The sequence below is a fragment of the Martes martes genome (genome assembly GCF_963455335.1).
Source record: "Martes martes genome assembly, chromosome: 12".
NCBI lineage: Eukaryota > Metazoa > Chordata > Mammalia > Carnivora > Mustelidae > Martes > Martes martes.
Genome location: NC_137900.1, coordinates 58,653,519 through 58,677,262, shown reverse-complemented (window position 1 = coordinate 58,677,262; position 23,744 = coordinate 58,653,519).

Here is a 23,744-nt window from a genome sequence, read left to right as displayed (position 1 = left end):
ATCTCAGAGCAGTGCGGCAAAGCCTGCATTAGAATCCAGTCTCCTGCCCCTAACCTGGCTGCCTGCAGCCCCTTTCCCAGACAGCACTTTGCAACAGCTCAGGGATCAAGGCTCTGGGTCCAGCTCCCCAGCCCTACCAAGCTGTGGGACCTTAAGCATGTGGAGTTCTCCATTTCCCCCACATGCAGTCTCTGGCCTGCTCCATGCCGAAGGAGGCTAATATCTATGGAGTGCACCCCCGGGCCATCTTGCTGCTGGCTTACCTTGGCTTCAGCAAACTGGAGGCATAGGCAGGAAACCAGAGGGCAGGGCCTTCACACTTTCTCCTGAGTTTTCACTGCATCCCAGTAACACTGCTCTGTTTGGCTGCCTGCTCTCAGTGCTCAGGCTTATTCGTTCCCGTGACCCTGATGGTGCCTCTGTACGTCGTCCCATCCACAAGCTCATGTCAGTGAGGCCCTCTGAGAATACGCTGTTCCCGCTGGATCCTTGACAGAGTCCCCCTCTATGCTCTTCTGTTTCTTCATCGGTACAATGGGGATAGTAACAGTGCCTCACCGGGTTGCATGAGGTAAGGATTAAGTGAGTAATGTCTGTACACAACAATGCCAGATGCAGAGGTAAGTGCTACAGAATATAAAATAATAATATTACTATTATTACTGTTATTATCATGCTTCCTTGTGAGCTCCCTGTATACTGTGGGGAGGGAATGTGTGAAGCCAAGGTTGGTTTGGAGAGAAATGCCTGACTCTCCAAGGCCCTCTCTTCCAGTTCCAGGCTGTTAGCCACTTCTGTGGGGCCTTAGTCAGCCAGGGGTCTAGCCCCAGTCCCTCCAACTCACTTGGACCCAGCTTTCCCTGAGAAGACTGGGGTGAGGGGAGATAGAAGCCAGAGCCCCCTTCCCACCCCGGCTCTTCTTCCGAAAACTCAGGCTCCTGAGAAACGGAGAGGTGACTTTCTCCACCCTCTTGTGGGGGCTTCAGGAAGCTGGTAAGGGTCGAGAGTGGTTGTAACAAAGAATTAGGGGATCAGAGGGTGGTATATTTGGGGATCAGGGAAGAGAGCCAATCCTAGGGAGGTTGAATCCCAGGGGGAAGCAAAATCCCGATCTGTGTTTCCTAGTCTTGTCTCAACAGCCTTATCAGGAAGTCCCACCTCAGGTCTCACTGCTGGCTTGCTTCAGCTACTCAAGAATGAGGCAGACCAGGACAATTAACATGATCATGGGGGGCCTTTGCTAGCTCTTACCAGCACACTGGGACTTCCAGCAGCTTTGGGAGTAGGGAAGGATTCTTACATATGGTCAAAGCCCAGCAGGCCCCAGGGGTGGGGTAGAGAGGCACCAATGGGGAGGGCACTAGCCAAGGTTGCCAGTGGGATGAGGTTATGAGCAGGCTATAAACGGACTCACCGGATCCCTCTTGGGGTCCCTTCCCTTGACCATATGGTCCCTTCATTTGTCAGAAAGAGGTTTGGTGTGGTGTAGAAAAGGGGTGAGTGTTACCTTTCCCATCCCTAGAGCTCTCTGGGTACAAAGCCTTAAACTAGATTTAATCACCTTGATCAGCTCCAATTTCTTGCTGTGGTGTATTCCCACCATCCTCTAGCCTCTGTGTTTTTCTGGAAGCCTGAGACTAGTGATAGGCCTTTGCCAGGCTTCCTCACTGCTCTCAGGACCAAGGACGCCTATCTGGGAGAGGCTGGGTGAGGGGAGAGAGAACTCTGGGAGCCCCGATAATCATCTGGACATGGTCCACCTCTTGTCTCTACGGAGACGCCCCCGCATAGCCAAGGAGGCACCTGGAATGTCCCGCCCACTGCCCTCATCCTCTGCCTCTCTGCTCAGGGTCACTGCCAGGGCCTGGCCGGAAATGGGCTGAGGGAGGGGAGGAGGTGGCCTGGCCCAAGTTGGGAGGCAGGCTGCTGGTCAGATGGAGCTCTTTTCCTGGCAGAGGCAGCCTTTAGCTGGAGGATCCTTAGTTCCATATCAGGAATAGAAAGGGGAGAGTGACCCCTGCCTGTGGATAAAATCTTCCCTTTAGGGGCGCCTGGGTGGCTCAGTGGGTTAAAGCCTCTGCCTTCAGCTCAGGTCATGATCCCAGGGTCCTGGGATCGAGCCCCACATCGGGCTCTCTGCATCGGGCTCTCTGCATCGGGCTCTCTGCATCGGGCTCTCTGCTCGGCAGGGAGCCTGCTTCCCCCTCTCTCTGCCTGCTTCTCTGACTACTTGTAATCTCTGTCTGTCAAATAAATAAATAAAATCTTTAAAAAAAAAATCTCTTTATGGGAGTAAGGGTTTGAACGCAAGCCACTTTGGGCCCTTAGACGTGCATATGTGCCCACATACACATGAAGGTATGTCTGCTGTGCCTGGGGAAGACAGGGTGTGTGTTTACATTCACCCAAACACATTTACACCCTTGTTCACCAATACCCCCCCACTCAATCCACACTCAACCTATCTATACCCATGCATGCACACTCATACTCTGACACTGATTCACACACTCAGCCAGGCACTCAGGTGCTCAAACACACTTAGAACCACTTATGTGCACTCACGTATGCACATAATCATATGGACACCATGTTTATACTCCATGTCCTTATACTTACACACCCTCACAGTCATGAATGCTCACCCACTCTTAAACGCACACTTACCAACACTCACACTCGAATACACTCCTACTCGTGGGTCTCCAGGAGCCACACACCTGTGGATGAGGGCAGCAAAGGCAAAGGATGCATTTAGCAGCTGGAAGTGTTGGGGGGCAGGGGCGGTGCAGAGACGGGGGATAGAGAGATGGGAGTCACAGGATGTGGGGTTGGTCCGGATGTGGAGTTCAGAAGCCTTTAGGTTTTGGGGTCACAACCCAGATTTTCAGAGCCAAGGGTCAGGAGGCAGGAGGTTTAAAGAATGTGGCTGAGAGTCCCAGTGTGTGGGCAGGGCACACAGTAGCTGTTGACAAACACTGGCTGAGTAAGAGAACAGCAGGACTGACTAAAACTCTCCATTTCTAGCTATTAGAGCTGCCTGTCCATCTCACTGAAGTTTAGAATCCCAGGCAAGGAGACAGCGAGACGGGGAGGGCCATCTCACCCCCAGAAGTCAATGGGTCCACATCTTCTCAGGCAGTCTACACAGCAGGAGGCTGAGTATAGTTGTGAAGGCTCCTCCACACTGCGAGATGACTCAAGTACAGGTGACTTGGACAAAGCTACTGCCTAAGGCGGTGGCCAGCCCAGGCAGGGGTCCCTGGTCTCAGAGTACAGCTTCTTCTTTTTCTCTTCTCTCTCTCTCTCTTTTCTTTTTTTACAAGCTTTATTCATTTACTTTTTTTTTTAAGATTTTATTTATTTTTTATTTATTTGACAGAGAGAGAGCTCACAAGTGGGCAGAGAGGCAGGCAGAGGGGCAGAAGCAGGCTCCCCGCTGAGGAGAGAGCCTGACTCGGGGCTCTATCCCAGGCTCCTGAGATCATGACCTGAGCTGAAGGCAGAGGCCTAACCCACTGAGCCACTCAGGCACCCCATTCATTTACTTTTTTAAGTAAGCTCTACACCTAATGTGGGGCTTGAACTCCCAACCTTAAGAGTCACATGCTCTAACTAAGCCAGGCACCCCTTAGCTTCTAAACCCAGAGAGACTGTTGGCTGTAGACAGAAGCCACAGCAGACCCATCTGCCTGGGGATAAACAGAAAGTGACTAAGCTCTGGGCTGTCCCGGAGATTTGAGCCCATCCAGGAAAGAGGGAGACCTGTAGAAACTCTGCTCAGGGGCTTCTGGAACCGTCTCGTGTGTAATGTAGTGTCTTTGGTGTTTCTGCCAGAGGTCTTGGGTTTATTTCATTCATTTGTTTGTTTATTATTTCATCAAATAGTTGTTGAGGATCTATTTTGTGCCAGGTTGTGGAAGGTACCAAGAGTGCTAGAATGAGCACGATGCATATGATACCAGGTAGGAAGTGTCTGGATGCAAAAAAAAGTGGAATTCTGACTCAAAGTGGCTTAGGCAACGGCGCTAACCCACTGGCTTACATAACTGAAAAGTCAGAGGAAACTTCAGGTGAGGCTTAATCTAGCACCCAGGTCCTTTCTCTCTCCCATGGTGTCAGCCTCACCGGAAGCCTTCCAGCAGGGAAGAGGGAACATGGGCCTTGGCTTCTCCATGGTGGCACCTCTGTCCCAGCACCTCATCCTATCCAGCTCCCTGGCCTCGGGCCACATCCCCAGTTTTCTTTCCTTTCTCATCTCCCCTCCTTACTTTCTGCCCCTTGGCATATTCTCAATTTTGTTTTGTTTTGCCCAAGTATTCAACTGAGCAAATGTCAAAAGGGTCACCAGCACAGGGCCTGAGGTTTCCTTTAATGGGACCTGCTTTCCCCAGGTTTGGAAAAGCAGTTTGCAGCCCCTTCCCCAGCCCAGCCCCCATCACAAGGGAATAGCACTCTCTCTCGATGATGATGATGACTGCCATTGAAGTATCTATTCCCCAGACCAAGCTTCATGGAGACAGGAACCGAAGGTCTGGTTGTAAAAGCTAGCCCCTGGTATGCTGCAGGGGGCTCAATAAATATTTGTGGGATGAGTGGATGGGATTATTCAGACACCCCCATCTTGAAGCCCACCTTCCTTTCTCTCTCTTTCCAGGGAATGGTTATGACAAAGCATCAGAAGCCCCAGAAACTTTTTTTTTTAAGATTTTATTTATTTATTTGACAGAGATCACAAGTAGGCAGAGAGGCAGGCAGAGAGAGGAAGAGGAGAGCAGGCTCCTTGCTGAGCAGAGAATCTGATGCGGGGCTCGATCCCAGGACCCTGAGATCATGACCTGAGCCGAAGGCAGAGGCTTTAACCCACTGAGCCATCCAGGTCCCCCATCCCAGAAACTTTTAATGGGGTCAGCTGTGGAAGATTCTAGTGGAATACACCTGGCTAGGGCACTTGTGGCAAAAGCTGTGTTCTCCAAAGAGAGGAAGGTTAGTAGTTCTCGGTGGACCTCAGATTGGTATGGATGTGAACCCAGGGGGGAGGAGGCAGAGATGACGCTAAGGTTCCATACCTAGGTCCCTTGATGGGCCTGGACATAGCCGGGGAGGGCACCCAGCCAGCCCCTTTGGCACTGGCTATGCCCACAGATCTTATCTGGGACCAGGCTGTTGCGTGGTACTGAGTCATTGGACCTGCGGCCTAGGAAACAGTTCTGGTGTTGAAATGCGCCCAGAGGAGGGAGTGGAGTGGGTGTCTCTAGTTTACCACCAGCAAAGACATCATCACCACTCACGCTTCCTGTCATCCCTGGGTCACCTTCATGGTCATCACTCATCTCTGACCTTGTCATTCATTCGTCACCCTCACTATCACCCCTGCGTCACAACCACTGGCCCTTTCTTAACTATGCTGCCACTTGACCCAGTTCCCGTCCCTGTGTTACCTTCTTTAGCAAGCCACCATCCTGGTCCCCTCCTCGTTCTCAAGGCTCTTGCTATCTGAACCAACCCTGTCTTCTTTATCAACTGCCTCTACCCCAAACCTGTTACTGGCTAGTTCCACTCCCATCTCACCTGTCACCTTGATGTCACCACCTGTCCCTGTCATCCTCATCACCTTTGTCACCACACCCTCCACCACCTGTCCCAGTTTTGCCCATCACCTTTAAGTCTTTGGACTATAGTTGGCTCCCCCGTCCCCTCTGTTGGTTCACCAGCACTGTCCATCTCTGCCTCCCCACTGTCGGTATCATCAACACCCTTCTTCTCTCTAGCTCCTCTTCTAGGTCCCCAGATGGGCTTTCCCCTCTGGTATAGACATCCTCAACGTGTGCGCCTCAGAGCCTTTGCCCGGCCTTTCCAGTCTCCAGCCTCCTCTGGAGGCTGGGACTCCTAGCTGGGACTCCCTAGCTGGGACTGCCACGCTGTCCCTGCACACTCTGCCCTGGCACTCGGCTTCATTTCACTCCTAGGGTAGCCAGACCTGGGGGCCTGGCACTTACTCCTAGGGTATCAAAGCATACTGTCGGGAGCCTTGCCAGTATACCCTGACTTTTCTCTACCTGCACCCATGACATTTGGCAATGTTTCTACCCAGCCTGGACATAAAATCTCCATTTATTAAATTGATTATTATTTCCCTTTTAGAGTTCCCTGATGTCCTCTCAGACTATCACCTATCCCCTTACAATACACTCTCATGGCCCCCCAGTACCTTGTCATATCACACTTAGGATCAACTGCTTATTTGTATAATCGGAAGGCTGTCTTGCCCACCAGAGAAGGACACTCTGGGAAGGCAGGAACCTTGTCTGTCTAGGTTGCTGCCAGTCCCCAGAGCCTGGCACAGTGCCTCACTTCTGGTAGGGGCTCAGTGAATGTTTTTTGAGTGAATAAGTACTATTTATTGAGTACTTAACAGTACCAGATACAGTGGTAACTGCTGTATACATACTAACGTTCATTCTCTGTCATGTTTTGGTCTCCCTTTTCGCTTTATTTGCTTTTGGGCATTTCAAGGGCTTTTAGCTGATTTGGCACAAGCTATTTTGACAAAGTTCAAGAAGAGAAGCACATTTCCAGTTACTCATCAGAAAGTGAGGACACTTAGAGAAAGTTAGTTACTCACAGAACAAGGAAAAACACTTCCTTGTAATTAGGGCAAAGAGAATTGCAGCTTGTAAGGTGACCTCTTGATTTCATTCTTCTGCTCTCTGAGGGAGGTAGGAGAAGCTGGGGGCTAAAGTGAGGGGGCTGGGGGGTACCTGAAGAAGATCCCTTCTCATCTCCGGAAAGCAAGAATTAGATCCTCACCTTTCACCATTAAACTAATGTGTGTGTTTTTTAAGACTTATTTATTTGGGGCGCCTGGGTGGCTCAGCTGTTGAGCGTCTGCCTTCGGCTCAGGTCATGATCCCAGGGTCCTGGGATCAAGCCCCACATTGGGCTCCCTGCTCAAAGGGAAGCCTGCTTCTCCCTCTGCCACTCCCCCTGCTTGTATTCCCTCTCTTGTATCTCTCTCTGCCAAATAAATAAAACCAAAAAAAAAAAAAAAAAGAAAGAAAAGAAAAATTTATTTGAGAGAGAGAGATGGTGAGGGGCAGAGGGAGCATCTTAAGCAGACTCTGTGCTGTGTGGAGCCCACTGTGGGGCTCAGTCACCAGACCCTGAGATCACCACCTGAGCTGAAACCAAGAGTCAGTTGCTCAACCAAATGGGCCACCCAGGTGCCTCCAAACTGATGATTTTTTAAAAAAAAGATTTTATTTATTTATTTGACAGACAGAGATCACAAGTAGGCAGAGAGGCAGGCAGAGAGAGGAAGGGAAGCAGGCTCCCTGCTTAGCAGAGAGCCCCATGCGGGGCTCTATCCCAGGACCCCGGAATCATGACCTGAGCCGAAGGCAGAAGCTTTAACCCACTGAGCCACCCAGGTGCCCCCAAACTGATGACTTTTAAGAGATAAATAAAAAAAGCGTTAAAATAAAGCTGGATGTTTCTTATATTCTTTGTCCCAGTTATTTCATCCCTGGGAATTTATCCCTGGGAAAATAACTGGAGACGTACACAAAGCTTTTGTCCAAAAATCTTCATTGCAATGCTATCTATACCACTGAAACATTGAAATACAAATATGTATTTAAGAATGAAAAATATATAAAATTTAAAAGTTGAAAAGACAGATGAAATAAAGTGTGGTCTGACTCTTAGTTACTGAAATCACCGTCTTGAAGAGTTCATTATTCTATAGCCATGGCATTCAGTGAAAAGGACATCATATGAACAGGCATCCGCAGAACTGTTTTCAGTTATGTCAACAGAGTACTCAGAAAGATCAAAGCATGAAAAGGAGTGAAAGGATTAATAGGTATTGTGTGGTTTCTAAATTGTGAGTAGTTTATTTTTATTTCTTGTAGTTTTCACCTATCTATGGTTGTCATTATCACTTTGATGATAAAACTTATGCATTTGTAAAAATAACAAGGGGCACGTGGGTGGCTCAGTTGGTTGAGCGGCTGCCCTTGGGTTCAGGTCGTGATCTCGGGATCCCGGGATCGTGCCCCTGGCAGGGGGCTCCCTGCTCAGCAGGGAGTTTGCTTCTCCCTCTCCCTCTGCTCCCCTGCCCCCGACAACTATGTGCATGTGCTCTGTTTCCAAATAAGTAAATAAAATCTTTATAAAACAACAACAGCAAGGAGGCAAGAATAATGTTTTATGTGAAAGTGTCAGTAGTTTATAGCCCCATATTATTTTTTGATTTACTAGATTGTCAATCCTAGAAGGCCAGGCTACTTGTCTATTTCTCAGTAGCAGGCCTGAAGGAGAGAATGACTGGTAAAGTGTGATGGAGTTAATGAAATGTACTTTTCTGGGACCACATCTCTCACTAAGTTTTTTCCTTTTTTTCTATTTTTAAAGATTTCATTTTTAACTGATCTCTACACCCACCATGGGGCTTGAACTCACAACCCCGAGATCAAGAGTGGCATGCTCCACCAACTGAGCCAGCTGGGGGCTGTTCACTAATTTTCATTTTAATTCTTCAGAATAACCCCTTCCTACCCAGAAAGAGTGTTTTGGGGGCTGCCCTGATCTGCAAAACCAAAAACCCTCACACACGTGACGGCACATTGCAAAAGCAATGCGAATTTGAGCAATTCTTATCAGAAATATGAAAACAAGACCTGATTATGTGCTAAACCTGCTCCTCCTTCTTTGTTCCTGGTTCAGAGCAGGGCACTACCCAGCCAGAAATCCGGAGTCACCCACACCTCCTGCTCCAGCACTCCCACAGTCCATCACACTACAGCACTTTGCGGCAGCCCAAACCCTTTCCCATCGTTAGTGCTACTCTCCCTGTTGCAGCCACAGCTTTCTGCCTTCATCAAGCAGAGCTGCCTCCTGACCAAGTTTCTCTGCTCCACTCTTGCTCTTCCCACCCAGATTCATGCCTTACAAGCTACGGCCATACTGAGCTTTCTAATACTCTGACCCACCCTGTCATTCCCATTTACAGCCCTTCAGTGGCTCGCCATCACTCTCAGGAGCAAGTACAAGATGGTTCACAATCTGGTTCAGGCCACCGCTGTCATCACCGTGCTTCCCCCCATCTGGCCACACAGAATTTTGCTGGGCATGACCCAGGCTCCCTCCGGACCTTTGCATGAGTTGTCTCTTTTCCTGGGGAAAATGATCCTTTCTGTCCCACACTTCCCTGCCTGGCTAACTCCTTCTCACCTCTCAGTTGTTAAAGTGGACGTCCCTTCCTCCACGAAAGCTTCCCTGATGCCACCTGTACTCGGTTCTGTCCCCCTCTTCTCAACTCCCACAGGCTTCTGTGCTTACTGCCTCTGATATCTGCATTTTACCTTCTTATTTTACTCACCATCTTCCCTGTGTGCCTTGGAATCCCTCCAGCTCTGGGACTAGCTCTCCGTTGCAAATAGGCACCTCACCTTGGTGGGGCTTCCATGGCTGTTGATGAATGAATGAATGACAAATAAATCAAATACTCTTGTAAGAATTGGTTAATATTTCTAATATGCATAGAAGCAGACGTTCAGAAAAAGATGTCCTAAAAGGATCCATAAATTCTATAAAGGAGGTGAAACTGTCTTATGATCAAGGAAATACTATGGATTTGATAGACCAGAATTCGAGGGTGAATCTGTATTTAGGAACAGTTGGAGGGGGCATTGGGAGTGGTCCACTCCATCTGGGAGAAGTATTTTATTTTATTTATTTATTTTTTTAAAGATTTTATTTATTTGACAGAGAGATCACAAGTAGGCGGAGAGGCAGACAGAGAGAGAGGAGGGGGGGGGAAGCAGGCTCCCTGCCGAGCAGAGAACCCGATGCGGGGCTTGATCCCAGGACCCTGGGATCATGACCTGAGCCGAAGGCAGAGGCTTAACCCACTGAGCCACCCAGGCGCCCCAAGGGAGAAGTATTTTATTACTGACATTGTTTTAGGATTACTGTTGATGGTGATGAGAAGAAGCAAGATTGCTTTTGATCAGTTTTACTGTTTTTAAATTGTCTGCTGCTGAAGCACCCTTCCTGCTTGTCCCCAGGTCCGACTGCTTCCACCCTGTCCCCATTTAGTATGCCACTGGTAAGAAGAAACCCTGATTATGGAGTGACCCATGTGTTGATTTTCCTTCCTTCCTTCCTTTATTTATTTATTTATTTTTAAAATATTTTATTTATTTATTTGACAGAGAGAGATCACAAGTAGGCAGAGAGGCAGGCAGAGAGAGAGAGGAGGAAGCAGGTTCTCTGCCGAGCAGAGAGCCCGATGCGGGGCTCAATCCCAGGACCCTGGGATCATGACCTGAGCCAAAGGCAGAGGCTCTAACCTACTGAGCCACCCAGGTGCCCCTATTTATTTATTTTTAAGATTTTATTTATTTATTTGACAGAGAGAGACAGTGAGAGAGGGAGCACAAGCAGGGGGAGGGAGTGGGAGAGGGAGAAAAAGGCTTCCTGCCGAGCAGGGAGCCCGATGTGGGCCTCAATCCCAGGACCCTGGGATCATGACCTGAGCTGAAGGCAGACTTAACGACTGAGCCACCCAGGCGCCCCTGTTTTCCTCCCTTCAGCTCAGAGCTGGGAGTAATTTCAGAGGTGTCCAACCTCTCAAAACTCCGCTGGGCATTGTTGTTCTTGACCAGAGTTGGGACCCTTCTGTGACTCCTCTGGAACCCAGCTTCCTCAGGGGAACCGTCTAAGTCTGTGACAAGGAGGCAGAGATGGAGGACTATGCATGGGGTCCAGCCCCAGATCGAGCCCTGTCCTTCCACAAACACCTTGAGGCCTTGGGCTGGTCTCAGGGCCCACATTCTCCAATCTTTCATGGCTTCACTTTGTCCACTCATAAAACTGGGGCATTTAGTGACCTGGGCCCTGGGGTCCTTCGTGAACTTCCCAAGCTGAGAAAGGGATGCCAGCCATGGGCATGATGGGCATTTGCTCCCTCAGGCTTCCTCTTTCTGTTCCTCTCTCTAACTTGAGTAAGACGTTCAACCACAGGGGACTCACTGGTTTGGGTGTGTCACCTCGCAGGACGGCGGGCGAGTCTGGACAGGTGGACAGTGGAGCCTGGGCTCCAGGATGGGGTGTGTGTATGTGTCGTGGAGACTGGGTAGATGAGGTGTATCCCAGGCAAAGGTCAAGGATGGGAGAGGTGGCTCCAGCAGGCCGGCTGCCCTTTCTTGGTGACAGCCTTCAGGAACTGCACAGACAGAAGCTGGGTTGGGCCAGGCCCTAGCTCTGCCATGCAGCTAGGGGGTGGAGAACAGCACTTTAGTGAGGTCACTTCTAGGGTGGGAGCCAAGGGCCCTTTCTGGGAAGGAAAGGTGATGTCATGAAAGCAGAAGGGATTCAGGTTAGACTGCAGGAGGGGCAGGTGATGGTGGATCAGGGAACGTGAGGTGCCTTTTTAATTAAGGGGCTTCCCAGAAGGGAGGGGAAGAGCTGTACTATCTAGCCCCTCCATGGGAGAGAGGACTGTCTTGTCAGTAGACAGGGGAAGTGGACAGGATGAGGTGGGGAACAAGGTAGCCTGTAGCCCTTAGCCAGGTTTGGGGAATTCATAGCTGAAGAGGAAGTCCTGGGACATCTAGGGCTTGGGTCAGACACCTGCCAGCCCTGGATCTCAGTCGTTCCTCAGTGAAATGGAGAGAATCTTCTTGGTCCTTGCCTACCAAAGACAAAGTGTCCTCTAACCTGGTCACAGAAGACCAGGGATCTCTGTTACAAGTTACTTGTGAAGTCCTGGGAGCTAAGAGAAAACTCAGCTGAAATTTGGGCTAATAAGTAGGGTGGAGATGGGGGAGCCTGGACCTTCTGGGGGCAGAGTGGTGCCTTTGCATGCAAGCACCTGCAAGCTCCGCGACAGCTAGGGAACATTCTCACCCTGTCTTCCCAGACATTTGGAGCCCCCGATGAAGTCCCTATCATCAGATCCCCACTTCCCTAACCCTGTCTCTTTCCCCCAGTGTCCCTCTGCAAGGCTCCTCAGCCCCTCCTGGTTGCATTCCATGAACATTTATTGAGTGCCTTCTATCTGTCAGGCATGTTCGAAGCCCTAGGGATTCAGAGGTGAACAAGATTGTTGGTCCTGGTGCTCGTTCCCTCCCTCTGCCACCCAGAGGGAAAAAAAGCCAGAAAGTGAATGAGGTAGCTTAGCCTTCACTGGCCATGAAAGAAAGAAGCGAACATGGCTGAGGGAACCTAGAGGAGGCCCCGAGTCCACCCTAGGAAAGGTCGGGGCAGAGGTAACGGACCAAGTCTAGAAGGGCCAGCCGGCCTTTACTGGGGAGGCTGTGGGGGATGGGCGAGGCAGAAGTTCTGGAGCCGTCCCAACAGGCTCATGAGCGGTTCCAGGAATTTTTACAAACCGCTTACTAAACACAGCCATTATTAAACATTAAATTATATAAATTATTTATTTTAATATTTAATTTTTAAAAAGATTTGAGTGAGAGAGAGTACACGAGCATGAGCAGGGGAAAGGGCAGAGGGAGAGAGAGGGAGAGGATCTCCAGCAGAGTCCCTGCTGAGCATGGAGCCCAACATGGGGAGGGACTTGATACCAGGACCCTGAGGTCATGACCTGAGCCAAAATCAAGAGTCAGATGCTCAACTGACTGAGCCACCCAGGCATTGCTTAAGATTTTATTTTTCAGTAATCTCTACACTCACTGTGGAGCTGGAACTCACAAGACAGAGATCAAGAGTTGTATCTGAGCCAGCCAGGAACCCCTAAATATAAATTACTTAAAACAAAGGTAATAAACTCGTCGCTTTCTAATTGTTACTGCATTTTACTATTGTGTATGCTCTTAAAGTTATTTACATCAAGTGTACTTTTTTAAAAACTGTATTTACTTATTTATTTAAAAGATTTTATTTATTTATTTATTTGAGAGAGAGACAGAGAGAGCACAAGCAGGTAGAGGGGCTGAGGGAGAGGGACAAGTAGACTCCAAGCTGAGCGCAGAGCCCTTAGGTAGGACTCGATTACAGCACCCTGAGATCATGACCTTAGCCAAATTCAAACACTTAACCAACTGAGCCACCCTGGTGCCCCTTTACTTACTTATTTTTAAGTAATCTCTACACTCAATGTGGGGCTCAAGTTCATGACCCTGAGATCAAGAGTCGCATGTTCCACAGCCTGAGGCAGTCAGGCGCCCCTGTTTACATCAATTACATCTTTAAGATGGAGAAGCCGTATAATGGTGTGCTGAGACTCACGTCTTCCCAACTCCTTGTTCAGTGACGTCATGTAGGCAGAGAAGGCAGCTGAGGCAGCTGAGGCAGCTGAGGCACAGAGAGGTTAAATAAGCGCCAAGCGGCAGAGCTGGGATTGGAACCCAGGAGTCTTCAGAGGCTATCCCTCAACCACTAGAGGTCACATTTTCAGACTAGGAAAATAATGAGACCTAGAGTAATGTTTTTTTTTAAAGATTTTATTTATTTATTTCACAGACAGAGAGATCACAAGTAGACAGAAAGGCAGGCAGAGAGAGAGGGAGAAGCAGGCTCCCCGCTGAGCAGAGAGCCCGATGCGGGGCTCGATCTCAGGACCCCGAGATCATGACCTGCGCCGAAGGCAGAGGCTTAACCCACTGAGCCACCCAGGCGCCCCTAGAGTAATGTTTTTTATCTTAATGCACACACAAAGTTGACCATATATTCACAGACACGCCCAGAATATAGTAGGACCTTGAGAACAGTCTTCAGAGCAGCGGGACTTGAGTTGGTGGTGATAACAGATTATGAGGAGCCAGGGAAGGGGGCATTTACTAGGCTCCCCCATTTGTTGGGTGATACACTCACATGTGCCACTCTGCGCTTCTGGTTCTCTGTTTGTGGACTGTGCCTCCATCCTCAGGGAGCTCGAATTCTCAGGGACAGATCTCCTGAGCAGGAATACAAAGGCAGGGGGCACCTGGGTGGCTCCGTGGTTAAGCATCTGCCTTTGGCTCGGGTCATGATCCGGGGGTCCTGGGATGGAGCCCCACATCTGGCTCCCTGCTCAGCAAGGAGTCTGCTTCTCCCTCTCCATCTGTCCCTCCCTCTGCTTGTGCTCTCTCTCTCTCTCAAATAAATTAAAAAAAACCTTAAACAACAACAACAAAAAGGAATACATAAGTGGGAGAGGGCAGTGAGACTGCCCAGGCCCAGAGTGGGGCTCTCGGCTCAAGTATATACAAGCTAAGAGGAGCAAGAGGTGTGAATTATGACGGACAGGGAGGGTTTCTTTTCTTTCTTTCTTTTTTTTTTTTTAAGATTTTATTTATTTATTTGACAGACAGAGATCACCAGTAGGCAGAGAGGCAGGCAGAGAGAGAGGAGGAAGCAGGCTCCCCGCCAGGCAGAGACCCTGATGTGGGGCTCTATCCCAGGACGCTGGGATCATGACCTGAGCCGAAGGCAGAGGTTTTAACCCACTGAGCCACCCAGGCGCCCCAACAGGGAGGGTTTCTGTGGAGGGGCATAGATGGAAGGCTTGGGTTTGGACAGGGGAGAGGAGAGACAGTAGGTCCTGCTACCATCTTGGTTTTTCCCACTGTCTGTATGGCAGAAGTTGGATGGTAGCCTTCGAGGCACAGTGACAGACAACTCAGCTGCAGATACATACATAAAAATATTATTTTTATATATAAAGTTGAAATTTGAAAGGAATAGAGGTGTTTTCTGGGGAAATGGGGGATTGGAGTTTGCTGGAGGCAGGTGGCAGGGTGGACCCCACGCAGGGTGTTGGTCCCCTGAGGCCACATCTGTCAGCTTGGGGCTTCCCATTCTGCTGGCTCAGCAGGTCTCACAGGTTGGCAGGTGACTCATGGCTCACCCTCATATGACCTTGGTCCAGGAAGGGGCAGGGGGTGTATGGAATGGAGCCCCTGTGTGCTCCTGTGTGTAGGGCATATGCTGTGTTATGTGCTTGTGTGTGAGATGCGTGCCCATGTCTGATTATGTATATAGGCTGGTGTCCCTGGGCACACAGCCATGGGAGCCGCACAGAGATGTGGGCCATAGGTGTGGAGGGTGGGCACAGTATGAGGCAGGGGTGATGTGGGGGAGCACATAGGTCTCCCTAGAACACATGTGCTTGGGTGCAGGTCTCTCCCTGAAAGAGAAATGCAGCTTCAGAGCCTGGTGAGCCACCAGAGGAGGCTTGGGTGGTTGGCAGGTGAGAAGGGTTCTCTGATGACAGCTCATCCACGCCGAGGAGGGCTTGGTGGAGCCAGCTGGCAGGGCCGGGCAATCTAAGCCCATGGTGACAGCAGTGGTTTTCCCTAAGCTTATCCCTTAAGCCCCTGGCTGCAGGCCAGGGTGGCTCCCCCATCTTAGCCCTGAGAGGACATGCACACCCTACATGCCACACAGGAGGTCAGGAGCAGTGAGTGTGATGGGTGGGCGCTGAGCCAGAGCTTTCTCTCATCCTCTGAGGGCAGGAAGAACAGAGGGTCTGCGTGACGTCTGCTCTGTTGGAATATGAGGAAAGCATGTCAGCCCTGGGCTGCCTGTGCCCCTGGTTTGGGTGGCACTGTGTGTGCCGACATGCAGTGTATGTGCGTACCCATGTCTGGGTGTGCTGGCCCCTGCCCCAGTGCCTGGGGCCTTGGGCTGCCTTCCCATCATGCTCCACGATCTGAGAGATGCTTCAAGTGGGACAAAGGCTCTGGGCTAGCACCCGGGAGGCCGGGGTTCTCCTCTAGGTTTTCTCATAGTGACTTTGGAGAGGTCCCTTTGTCCTCTCTGGGGCTCAACTTTCTCATCGTAAAGTGCAGAGGGGCAATAATCCCTCCAGAGCCACCTCTCGAGGCTGAGGCTGCCGGGTGACAAAGAGATGGGTTGGAAAGGTTTGGAAGGCCTGGTCCAGGGGCTTCACGAGGGGAAGGGCAGCATTCCCTGTGTCGTTCAGCTGTAGGACTAGGGGGTGAAAGCAGGTAGTGACCTCTAGGGGACCTGCATTCTGCCCTACAAGGGGTGTTCAAACATCCTGGGGAAGTGAGGTCTTTAGTAGCATTCCGGGGCTGAGCTTCAAAACCAATTAATGTTACAGGCTAAGACCTGCCCTTGGTGAGGCTGGGAAAGTCTGCCTACCCATCCCTGCACCTCCCAGCCCTGCTTGCCTGCTAAGGGAGGAAGAGCAGTGCCCCCTAGATGGAGGCTGGGAACCAGCTCACAGCTCACCCTCTCTCGTATTCCATCCCTTCTCTCCACTCCCCACCCCCCCCCCTCAGTCCCCACCTCCAGCTTGCTGTCTTTCAGGTTCACACTTCCTGCGTTCAGTTTTTCATCCTGGGGCTGTAGGCTTAGCCAGAGCAAACAGACTGCACTAAAGTCAACAACACAAAAAGGAAGCTGCACAGGAGATATGGAAAAGAAAACTTGAAAGCCACAATGAAGGTGTGCAGGCTGGGCGGGATAGAGCCATGTGTCTCCCCTCACAGCAGCACCCTGGGACTAAGGCTGGTCCTGCCAATCTCTTATGGGGTATCTGAGGAGGGGGTTCATGGGGGTGCCTCCAGGGGACCCAGGTCAAAGAAGTGAGGTGAGATCATCAGCAGGGGGTTCTAGTGTAAAAAGGATGTGGTGGTTAGGGAGAGGGATGCTTCTGACCACCCCCCCCCCCAACACACTCCACAGTTGCTGCTACCTGGAGGCCAGGGTTGTGGGTGGAAGCAGGTAGGGATTTGGTCAACAGTCTGGAACAGGAGCAGGATTGGAGTTGGGGCTCTATGCCCTGCCCCAGCTGCTCACCTCAGGGCTCAGGATCCTAGAGCCACATTCCCGGGATTCCCAAAACATGCTCCCTTGCCCCACACCCACAGGCATAGTCGCCCTCCCTGACAACCTATTCCTCTCCACTCAGGGCAGGTGGAGCTCAGTTCTCTTAACATATGTTTGTTGTGCACCTGCTAGGCACAATATGCTATCAGGCTGGGGCATCCCCAGCAGGCGGCCTGCTCCAGGCCCTGTCACGCCTGGATCCCCCAGATGCCTGGGAAGCTGACTGCTTATTGATGGAGCTAGTGATTGTAGGGTGCCTGGGGCAGCCCTACCCCTGGACCGGAGAGGGCAACCAGGGAGTCAAGTCCAGGTTGCTGAGTGGCCAGGCTGCACTGGGAAGGGCGGAGAGACCAGACTCACCTGGCTGGAGCAGCCTGGAGTCTGGGTGGACGTCCACGGGCTGTGGTCTTGCTGTCTGTGGAATGAGGGTCGTGTACTCTGTGCTCAGCCCTTCCGGCTTGGCCCTGGCTTCAGGCAAGAGTTGGTCAGGGCACACGGGTGGGGTGCAGGGTCCCTTTCTCAAACAGGCAGCCTCTCCACCTCTCCACAGAGTAATTATTCTCTACCAGGCACTTGTCACGCCACCTACCAACTCAGTCTATTCTCCCAACGCCCCCTGAGGTGAGGAGTAGTAGATCTCCATCGCACAGGTGAAGACTCACAATTGTCTTGCTCAAAGTCACCCAGCTCCAGTTAAGAAGCTGAACTGGAGGGGTACCTGGGTGGCTCAATCATTAGGCATCTGCTTCGGCTCGGGTCATGATCCCAGGGTCCTGGGATCAAGCCCCGCATTGGGCTCCCTGCTCAATGGGGAGCCTGCTTCCCCCTCTTCCACTCCCTCCACGTGTATTCCCTTTCTATCAAATAAATACATAAAATCTTGAAAAGAAAGAAGAAGAAGAAGCTGAACTGGATTCAAGCTCAGGTCTGCCCAGGTATAAAGCCTGAGCCATGAACCATAACTTACCACCTGGATGGGGGAGGCCCCCCTCAATAGCCAAACCCCAAACCAGCCCCCAACTCAGGCTCCAGAACAGGAGGTCCCTGGGTTTTCCATTGCTCCTTTCTGCCACCACTCGGTCTTTCACCCTTCTCAGAAAGCCTCCCTGATCCCGACTCCCCTCTTCATTCTAATTAAGCTGGTACCTGACACCCCACCATTATTAGACCCCTTCTTTTCTACTGTGGAAGGATTTTGAAGTTGATTTAGGTAGAAATGAAAGAATGAAACCAGAAGGGGAATGGTTGATGGGGAACTTGACAAGGGAGGGGATCAGGCTGCCTCTGTCTGGACCTACGGGTCAGCCTCACGAAGTAATTGGACATTATCTCTGAATAGGACACGAAAGGAAGCACAGAGCACTATCTACGGGATAAAGGATCCTCTGCCCCTCTGCCTGCCCTTGACCCTAAATAAAATCACACCGTTGACACTAACTTCCTGTATATTCTACAAAATGGAGGGGATGGAGGAGAAGTTAAATGGCAGCACAAAGAACCAGCAGACAAAACCAGAACATGGACTTCCCACAGAACCGTTTACTCAACAAGTCAGTGACGTGAACAAATCAGAGGAAGACAGGGGAGGAGCTGTTTAAGAGAGACCTTAACCCAGTGTAATGTGTGACCTTGTTTGGATCCTGACTCAAACCAACCAACAAATTAATACATAGAGACATTTTGAAATAATTGTGGGTACCCTGTAATTCCATGGGCTTGTTCATTTTGTTAGGTATGGCATTGTGACTATTTAAGAAAATGTTCATATAGTTTAGAGATGAATATTGAAGAATGTAGGAGGAAAATGACAACGTGGCTGGAGTTTGTTTTAAAATATTTCATAAAAAATGGGGCGCTTGGGGCACCTGGGTGGCTCAGTCATTTAAGCGGCTGCCTTTGGCTCAGGTCATGATTCCAGGGTCCTGGGATCGAGTCCCACGTCAGGCTCCCTGCTCAGTGGGGAGTCTGCTTCTCCCTCTCTTTCTGCCTGCCTCTCTGCCTACTTGTGTTCTGTCAAATAAATAAATAAAATCTTTAAAAAAACAAAACCAAAAAAACCGGGGCACCTGGGTGACTTAGTGGGTTAGGCCTCTGCCTTTGGCTCAGGTCATGATCTCAGAGTCCTGGGATTGAGTCCTGTGTTGGGCTCTCTGCTCCACGGGGAGCCTGCTTCCTCCACGGGGAGCCTGCTTCCTCCTCTCTCCCTCTGCCTGCCTCTCTGCCTACTTGTGATCTCTGTCAAATACATAAATAAAATCTTTTAAAAAATAAAATATTTCATAAAAGAGAAACTGATGAAACTAGAATGGACAGACTTGGGAGAAGTTTCGAGGAGGCTGGACTGAAGCTGGTGAAGGTAGACATGTTTATTAGATGAACGGAAAAGAACAAGAGAAGGATGTTAGACCAGTGGGGTGACATGTGGGCAGACAACAGGCCCGGGGAGATGGCAGCATTTGTGTGGTGGGAGAGGACACTGGGGACGTTTGGGGCTGACTTTTCCATTGGACACAGAATGTGCTGTGCCTGCCAAGATATTCCATTTAAGGGCCCACAAAAAGATGTTTTGTTTTAAAATTTAAAAAATGAACTCAGTTGAAGAAAAGGTTTTAATACACAACACTGATATGTTTGTCTTTACAGCAATGTGTTTGTAAAATATAATTTTTATTTTTTTATTTTTTTTATGGAGGAAGGGGCCTGAAAAGGCAAAGGTGGCAAGGGCATGAAGGTCAGAATGTGGCCACAGGGTGGGAAAGAAACCGCCCAGAGATGGAGTCTGAGGGAGGCGAGAAGCCTCTAAGTCAGCGCTGTGGGGAGCACTCACCGTCCTGCGAGTCCTCCTCCTGGGAGTCATCCACCTCCTTCTGTGCTCCATCCTTATATCTCCCAAACAGAGATGCCTTAGGACATCCTCAAGCTGGGCTAGGCACCAGGACACCCGGGTTTGAATCACTCTGGACCCTGGGCTGTGCTCAGAGCAGAAGACACTGTCTCTGCTTGTCCAGCCCAGTCTGGCCCAGCCTTCACTCCAGGGACCAGGGTAGGGTTGGGAAGAACCTCCACTGACACTGGGAAATGCCTGGGAACTGGGAGGCCCCACCCCGCCTGGGGTCTCCGTGTTCCACTGAGCCTTCCTGGTTGAGGCTCAGTGCCGATGGGTGCCTGTGCCCTAGGCCTTGCCCACATAGACTTATGCACAGGCTCTTTGCACAATCACTGTGTGCCCCAAAAGCTGTAAATTAAGTCCCCCCTTCCCACACGCTAGCTCAGTCATTTTCAAAGCTACTTTCCTGCTGAAGGGGGGCCACCCTGTGGGCATTTCCTTAGGGTCTCTACCCTTGTTTGTCCTCAGTGGCATGTCTGTGTGTGGAAAGGCCTCAGGATTTGGGCAAAGGTGAGGGAGGCAGGAGGTAACTCAGGGAGCAGCTGGCTTTACCCTTCTGGAGGCAGGCAGGGAGGCTGCCCCCTCGGGAGTCCCTACTGTGAATTGGGAGATAGGGAAGACATCTCACATTGGAGCTGCCTGGCCTCTGGGCCTGACTCCTTTCTCAGGAGAGTGGAGAGAGAGAGTGGCTTTCTCTGGGGGAGCTGAGATGGGCTCCCTGCCACCCCGAGCCCCCTGTTCCAGGCCCCCAGCTCCTGACCAGATCAGATAGGGCACGTTCCTGCTGTGAGCTGCCTGCTGACTGGGACTGGGCTGACGCAGGCAGGAAAATATTAACCCAGTGGAATGGGCACATGTAAATGCGTGCATGACTCCATGTGTTTGTGTGTGTGTGCGTGTGTACGTGTGTACCCACAGAGGTTTTCACATGCAAAGCCAGACACAGATGTGTAGGTACACATACACACCTGCCCATTCACACATATAGATGCTCACACACAGACATACACAAAAACGCAAATGCTTCGCACACATGCAAATTCCCTCAGGATCATACTCCAAATTCTGTCAGTGAGATTGCCTCCGCTAACAAGCCCTCCCTGATAGCTCTAGCTCATACTGGAAAGTAGCAGGCCTGAGCTCTGTGCCTGGTTTCTGATGCTAAATTAGGCAACATGACATAGGCCTTAGAGTGGAACAGGCTTGTTTTTGAATTCTGGTTCCTTGTTTGTCCTTGGGCCAGTGGCTGTGCCTCCTGGTCCTATCTTCCCCAGTCTCTATCCTCTCTGTCCTGGATACCCACGTATGACTCTGAGAAGGATGAGAGGCTGGGCTGTGGGAAGGGGAGCCTGGTCATTGGAGAAGGTCAAGGTTACATACTGTCCTGGGTCCTGCTTGTGCCCCTACTCCTCCCCAACCTAGCCCCTTGTTCTCCTAGGTAGGGGGCCCTGGCCTTCTAGGCAGGGGATAGAGCCCTGATCTGGATGTTCTAGGTCTGGGTGATCTTGAGCAAGTTGTTACCTTGCTCTGAATCTGTTTCCCTATCTCAAGAGTTTGAAAGGTGACACTTACTTGGGTGAGACTTAAGGGTCCTTTCTTTCTTGAGCAGAAGGAGAATCTTATGACTTCAGGTGATTTTAGAGAGACCAGGGTCCCTTGAAAAACGTGCGTTGTGTTCCCATGGCCATCCCCGCTCCTTCAGGCGGAGCATTTTCTTTCTTACTGATTGATACACGGGCTCCTAAGTTATACACCATATTCGGTGGCTCAAAAGAGTCTGAAAAACCCCAAGTGTAAAACAATTTGGTTATCTTAAAAATAAAAATATATATAGTTTATATACACACACACACATATATATACATATATATATGTATAATCTATAAGATTTTATTTATATACTTGACAGAGAGATAAAGAGCACAAGTACAGCAGCAGACAGAGGGAGAGGAAGAAGCAGGCTGTCTGCTGAGCAGGGAGCCCAATGCAGGGCTCAATCCCAGGACTCTGGGATCATGACCTGAGCCAAAGGCAGATGCATCACGGACTGAGCTACCCACGCACCTCTTAAACAATTTGACTGAAAGTAGTTTGTGTGATAAGTTAATCAAATAGAATATTGGTTGAAACAAATAATTAGCTGAAATGATTAGGTTTTTTACACATCAACACTTTGGTGGATATTTTGGGGAAAGTTCAGAGAAGTTTTAGCATCTTTTGGCAGTTTTCTTTCCTTATTCTGATTTTTAAAAATTTTTATTTGCATTTTCATTCCTAATTTTGGATTTGGGCCTCTTGTGTCTGCCCCATGCTGTTCCTAATAGGGGAGGAATTGGAAACATTTAAAATAGGGGACAGTTGTGTCCTGTATAGTCACATACAAGATATGGATATAGACCTACTATCATGGAAAGATAGTTTCAATAATGTTGGAGGGGAAAAAACGTCCTTTACAAAGTAAGTTTCATTCTACTTATTATTGACCAAGTAGGGAGGGGATATGTGTACATATAAAAGGATTAGAAGGAAATCTACCAAAATGTTAGTAATAGTTGTCACAGAAGGAAAATGGGTCTTTTAAGGTTCCTTTGGCTTGTTTGTATTTTAGTTCAAAACAGAATAAAAGAAAAGGATCTGAGATTCTTTTTATTTGTTTTCTATTAAAAAAATTTCCACTCCAATGATAGACAATTATATCTGCTCGACTTGCTTGGCTATGTGTTCATAAATATTTAAATTTTCAGTTAGGTTGAACATTAATGTCCCCAATTACCAATTCACATTGTAAGATTTTTAGTGTAGTGAGTAAGAAACAGGAGGTGGAGAGGCACCTGGCTGGCTCAGTTGGTAGAGCATGCAACTCTTGCTTTTGGGGTTAAGTTTGAGCCCTATGTTAGTTAGGCTAAGAGCTTACTTTAAAAAAAAAAAAGAAATAGAAGGTTGATGAGCACTGGGTTATTTCCAAATTTTCACTAGTAAAAGAAAAAATGTATTGCAGACAAAATGAGAATAAGAAAACTAAATTTCTTCAAGAGGGACTAAATGCTGAGAGGTACATCAACGTTTGCACAACTTGCCCTGTAGCACACTAATATTACCACTTCATTTTCAACCCATTTATCATTTCCACTAACTTTGTTTTTTACTTACTGGGCCACTGTGCCTCCATAAACCTTTTCTTGGGCCTGGGTGGGAGGGACCACATATCCTCCCACCCCATTTCTCAGGTGAGGAAACAGGCCCAGGGGCAGGACGGAGCCACGTCTCTAGCCCTCTGCAAGCCACTCACAGAATGTGTTAGGTTTTCTCACAACCCCTCCGGGGTTCAAATGGCTTCAAGTAAGCACCAGCACCACTCCCTCCCTCGCTCACCTTGGAGCACTCAGCTTCCCTGTCATCTCTTCCAGATGATTCTTGCCTCCCTCCAGGCTAGCATAGCTGCTGCCTATATTCTGTCCATCTTATCACGGCGTCTCCTATGTCACCTGCTATTTTTCCATCTCTCCCAAGAGACAGACAGGACCGTGTCTTCTCTACATCTGGGTCTCCAGTACCTCGCCCAGTAAATGAGCCAGGGTCTTGATCCCTGACTAACCAACATGGATCTTGAGTCCCTCTTCACCAACTTGATACCCGCCCAATCCAATTCTACCCAAGCACTGCCCTCATCCAAGACCCCAGCTTCACTTTTGACCCTTACCTTACTCTGACCCTGACAGTACACACCAGAAAGGAATAAAGGCAGATGTCTCCTATGTCCAAAGGTTACATCTCTCCCTTCCTGAAAGAAGCAGTTATTATCCTGAGCCCACCTGAGTCTGCAGAGTGGAGTGAGGGGCAGAGCCTCAGCTGCGGGGGGCAGCAGTAGAAGAGTTTGCTCCTTAAGGACAGCTTCTGACCGGGAAGCCCTCGGATTGCAGCCTGCCCCTGCCTCTCCCTGCAGAGTGACCTGCAGGGCAGTTTGGGGTAGGGACACGGACAATGTGCGTTCAGACCTGGCTTGGTCTATTGGCACCCTCTAGAGGACAGTTCTGTTACCGGACCTAGCTCT